This window comes from Rana temporaria, chromosome 7 (genome assembly GCF_905171775.1).
Source record: "Rana temporaria chromosome 7, aRanTem1.1, whole genome shotgun sequence".
Classification (NCBI taxonomy): domain Eukaryota; kingdom Metazoa; phylum Chordata; class Amphibia; order Anura; family Ranidae; genus Rana; species Rana temporaria.
The window spans coordinates 1,593,209-1,599,208 of NC_053495.1; positions in this window are offsets into that span (position 1 = coordinate 1,593,209).

Sequence of the window (6,000 nt, forward strand, 5' to 3'; positions counted from 1 at the left end):
TCTGGGGACCCTGATGTAAGGGGGGGGCTCTCTGGTGACCCTGATGTAAGGGGGGGGGGCTCTCTGGGGATGCTGATGTAAGTGGGGGCTCTCTGGGGTCCCTGATGTAAGTGGGGGGCTCTCTGGGGATGCTGATGTAAGTGGGGGGCTCTCTGGGGTCCCTGATGTAAGTGGGGGGCTTTCTGGGGACCCTGGTGTAAGTGGGGGGCTCTCTGGGGTCCCTGATGTAAGTGGGGGGCTCTCTGGGGTCCCTGATGTAAGTGGGGGGCTCTCTGGGGTCCCTGATGTAAGTGGGGGGCTCTCTGGGGACCCTGGTGTAAGTGGGGGGCTCTCTGGGGTCCCTGATGTAAGTGGGGGGCTCTCTGGGGTCCCTGATGTAAGTGGGGGGCTCTCTGGGGTCCCTGATGTAAGTGGGGGGGCTCTCTGGGGTCCCTGATGTAAGGGGGGGGCTCTCTGGGGTCCCTGATGTAAGTGGGGGGGGGCTCTCTGGGGACCCTGATGTAAGTGGGGGGCTCTCTGAGGGACCCTGATGTAAGTGGGGGGCTCTCTGGGGTCCCTGATGAAATTGGGGGGCTCTCTGGGGACCCTGATGTAAGTGGGGGGCTCTCTGGGGTCCCTGATGTAAGTGGGGGGCTCTCTGGGGTCCCTGATGTAAGTGGGGGGCTCTCTGAGGTCCCTGATGTAAGTGGGGGGCTCTCTGAGGGACCCTGATGTAAGTGGGGGGGGCTCTCTGGGGACCCTAATGTAAGTGGGGGGCTCATTCACCTAAAGGGATCCTTTCCTTCGGAGGTCTATGTGGGCTCTGGACTGCTTTTACTTTTGGAACTTTGTCTTTCTTTGTTTATATTTAGTGTTTTCTTTATTATGAATTAGTGGAAAGGAGCCGCGCGTTGTAATTGTCCCTCATTTCTTTAATTGCTTCTTTTCTTCATTAAAAAAGGTTTAAAAAAAATAAAAAAAAATGTCCCGTTAAGCGTCAGCGATGTTTATCGGGTTTTTGGGAAAAGTGAATTTGTTTTTGTCGTGACCCTGAACTTTGAGCTCCGGATCCGCGGCGCACAGAGAGTCGCGTCACTGAATTCCACAATTGGGATTTTACAAAACATTTACCCAATTTAATCCGAATACAAAAATGTGTTAAGAAAAAACTTTATCAGCAAAACCCTAATATAACACCGACAGAGACTAAGGGATGTCTCTCTTCACGGTATAATAAAAGTGCGATGCGATGGCGGCGAACTCCTGCGCTCTGCCTTGTGCTCTAATTTAAAGAAATATTGCTTATACATATAAATTAACCACTTCAGCCCCCGGAAGGTTTTACCCCCCCCCCCTTCATGACCAATCCATTTCTTGCGAGACGGCATTGCGTCACTTTAATTGACAATTGCGCGGTCGTGCGACGTTGTACCCAAATAAAATGTATGTATTTTTTCCCCACAAATAGAGATTTCTTTTGGTCACCTCTGTGGGGTTTTTTTTGCACTAAAAAAAAACACGACAATTTTGAAAAAAAAACAAAACAACGGCCCAGATTCAGAGAGCAATTGCGCCTGCGTAACCATAAGTTACGCAGCGCAATTGCTGACTTGCTCCGGCGTTACAAATGCTCCTGATTCAGGAACATCGTAACGCAGACTGCAGCCTAAAATCTGCGCGGCATAAGGCTCTTATGCCACGCAGATTTTAGGCTGCATTCTTGCGATGAACGCTAGGGGGCGCTCCCATTGTGCTCAGTGTATAGTATGCAAATTGCATACTAACACCGATTCACAATGTTGCACGGGCCCTGCGTACGCAAGTTACGGAGTTTCCGTACGGCGTCTTTAGCGCAAGGCTGCCCCTTCTAATAGTAGGGGCAGCCAATGCTAAAGTATACCCGCCGTTCCCGCGTCGTGAAATTTGAATTTCACGTCGTTTGCGTAAGTGATTCGTGAATGGCGCTGGACGAGATTCACGTTCACTTGGAAGCAAATGACGTCCTTGCGACGTCATTTGCCACAATGCACGTCGGGAAAGTTTCCCGACGGAGCATGCGCTCTACGCTCGGCGCGGGAGCGCGCCTAATTTAAATGATTCCCGCCCCCTACGGGATCATTTACATTAGGCGCCCTTACGCAGGGCAATTTTAAAGAGCGCACAGCGCAGTAAATTTGCGGGGGCGCAGGGCAAAAACGCTGCCCTGTGCCTCCGTAAAAAAGGGGCAAATTCTACCTGAATCTGGGCCAACATGTTTAACTTTTTTGCTATAATTCATATCCAATAAATAATATAAAAAAAAATAAAAATCTAATTTCTTCATCAAATTTATTCCAGTATATATTCTGCTACATATTTTTGGTAAAAAATAAATAAAAAACCCAATTAGCGGATATTGATTGGTTTGCACAAAAGTTATCACGTCTACAAAATAGGGGATATTTTTACGCCATTTTTATTTATTTAATTTTTTACTAGTAATAGCGGTCGTGCGACGTTGCACACAAACAAAATTGATGTTTTTCCCCCCCCCACAAATAGAGATTTGTTTTGATGGTATTTGATCACCTCTGCGTTTTTTTTCCTTTTTTTTTCACTATAAACGAAAAAAAAAAAAGCGACAATTTTGAAATAAAAACAAACAAAATGTTTTACTTTCTGCTATAATACAAATCCGATAAATTGGAAAAAAAATTCTTCATCAATTTATTCCAATATGTATTTTGCTACATATTTTTCGTTAAAAAAAAAACAATAAGTGGATATTGATTGGTTTGCGCAAAAGTTATCGCATCTACAAAATAGGGGATATTTTTATGCCATTTTTTATATTGGTGGTCGTGCGACATAGTACACAAATAGAGATTTATTTTGGTGCTATTTGATCAGCTCTGCGTATTTTTTTTTTTGCACTATCTATAAACAAAAAAAGTGACAATATAAAAACTAAAATCCCTCCCCCCCACACCATAACCCCCCCTCACCCCCACACCAAAATCCCCCTTCCCCCCACCATAATCCCCCCTCCTCCATACCTAATATCCCCCCATACCATAATATCCCCCCTCCCCCACACCATAATCCCCCCTCCCCCCACACCATATTTCCCCTTCCCCCATACCATTATATCCCCCCATACCATAATATCCCCCCTCCCCCCACACCATAATCCCTCCTCCCCCCACACCATAATCCCCCCTCCCCCCACCATAATCCCCCCTCCCCCCACCATAATCCCCCCTCCCCCATACCTAATATCCCCCCATACCATAATATCCCCCCTCCCCCCACCATAATCCCTCCTCCCCCACACCATAATTCCCCCTCCCCCCTCCTAAACCTTGTGGACGGCCTTCCCAGAAGAGGTGAAGGTGTTATAGCTGCAAAGGGCGGAGCCAACTCAATATTGAACCCTCCGGACTAAGACTGGGGGGTCACTAAAGTTCATGTGCGTGGGAAGGTTTGGGGGGGGGCTTTTGATGTTCAGTTGGTTTTCACACCTTCAGACTTATCTGGCTTCTCATTCAGGTGATTGTTGTGCAACAAACCGCAGCGAACAAACCGCCCGCCTATCTGATGCCCCCTCTGGAGACACTTGTGGCCGCCGCCCCCTGACACCAACTTCCCCAAATAACTGACACAAGTGATAAGAGATCTCTCTATAAATAATTCCTGAAAATACGAGAGCGCCGAGTATCAGAAATCATGACCTTAAAACTGGGGGGGCAACCTACCTGAGACCTACCTGGACACCCTGGAGGAAACCATAGTACCAAGGGTAAGGGATGGGGGTGGGGTGCGGATGCCTTTAAATAAAAAAAACCCCACTAAGCCCCCAATAAAAACACAACATAGTGTTCTCTGCCCCCCCCCCCCACAGTAGTGTCCTCTTCTGCATACCAGTGTCCTGCCCCCTTCACATGACCCCCCCCCCACTGTAGTGTCCTCTGCTCCCACCACCGTATAGCAGTGTCTTCTTCCCCCCCATAGATAATATCTTCTGCCCCCCTTCCCTTCACATCACCCCCATCACCCCCCCCCCCGTAGTGCTCTAGTGTCCAATGCCCTTTCACATCACCCCCAATGTAGTGTCCTCCACGGTCCACCCACCCCAAGACAGTGTCCCGTGCCCCTCTTCATATCACCCCCTGTAGTGTCCTCTGCCCCCCTTTACAATCCCCCCATGTAGTGTCCTCTGCCTCCCCCATGTAGTGTCCTCTTCTCCTCTGTCACCTTCACATCACCCCCATTGTAGTGTCCTCCCCCCACCCCAAAACAGTGTCCTCTGCCCCCCTTTACAATCCCCCCATAAAGTGTCCTGTGCCCCCCCATATAGTGTCCTATCCCCCTTCAAATCACCACCCCAACTGTAGTGTCCTCTTCTCCTCTGTCCCCTTCACAACACATTGCCCACCACTGTAGTGTCCTGTACCCCCCCCCCCATCATAGCAGTGACCTCTGCCCCCTTCACATCACCCCCTGTAGTGTCCTGTGCCCCTCATAGCAATGTCCTCTGCCCCCTTCACATCACCCCCTGTAGTGTCCTGTGCCCCTCATAGCAATGTCCTCTGCCCCCTTCACATCACCCCCTGTAGTGTCCTGTGCCCCTAATAGCAATGTCCTCTGCCCCCTTCACATCACCCCCCTGTAGTGTCCTGTGCCCCCCCCATCATAGCAGTGTCCTCTGCCCCCTTCACATCACCCCCCTGTAGTGTCCTGTGCCCCTCATAGCAATGTCCTCTGCCCCCTTCACATCACCCCCCTGTAGTGTCCTGTGCCCCCCCCCCCATCATAGCAGTGTCCTCTGCCCCCTTCACATCACCCCCCTGTAGTGTCCTGTGCCCCTCATAGCAGTGTCCTCTGTCCCCTTCACATCACCCCACTGTAGTGTCCTGTACCCCCCTATCATAGCAGTGTCCTCTGTCCCCTTCACATCACCCCACTGTAGTGTCCTGTACCCCCCTATCATAGCAGTGTCCTCTGTCCCTTCACATCACCCCCCTGTAGTGTCCTGTGCCCCTCATAGCAATGTCCTCTACCCCCTCCACTCCCCGATGGCTAGAAGAGGTGACATTGTATCAAACCCTTCACTCCCCGAAGACTAGTGCATTACATTTAAAATTCCACCTCAATTGTGACTTCTAAACTGGCAGCTCTTCTGAACCTGTTCTTGATCATCCCCGGAGCACCTTTAAGAGAGACGGCGGCCAGAGACCTAAATCAGTCCCACCAACACCATACCTGCATCAGCTACAGCAGTGGTCATCAACCCCCGTCCTCAGGACCCACTAACAGGCCAGGTTTGCAGGATAACTGAAATACATCACAGCTGATATCATTTGCTGCTCAGTGATTGCCGTATTCTAGTCTGCATCTCCCCCAAGGTAATACATAAAACCTGGCCTGTTAGTGGGCCCTGAGGACGGGGTTGATGGCCACTGAGCTACAGGACTCTTTGAGGGACAAATTATTTCTGTCCTTCTCAATTTGAGACCCAACCAAAACACAGGTCCATCTTGGTCATATCCACATATTAGCGTTGTTGTGGAAACCACTCCCCATACAGAGGGCTTTCTACTGGAAGTAGTGCAAGTCACAGATTTCTTCCTAGACAGTATCTAGGGACAAGGGAGGCTTTGCACGCCCCACTCACTACACCACAAGCACTGGCCTCCCTGTCTGATCAGGGCTTCCCATGCATCATCTTCCTGCATTCTGAACCACCCTCCCTTCTGCTGCTGGGGAGCAGTACAGGCTTTCCTCTGGATCTGGAAAGACGCCACTTTCAGGCCCGCATTCTCCACCAGTTGTGGGATATTCACTCAAATGTAGTGCTTTTCATCAACTTCATTCCAGCCAGTGAAGAAACCCACAACGACAAAACAGAAATGTTCCAGTCCCCTGGCTATCCAGACATGTAAAGAATAATTTCATCCGCATACAATCCGAGCTTCTCAGTGGTGTTACCTATAGTGATACCTGGAAATAGCGGGGGATTGTCTAAATTGTATAGCCAAGGGT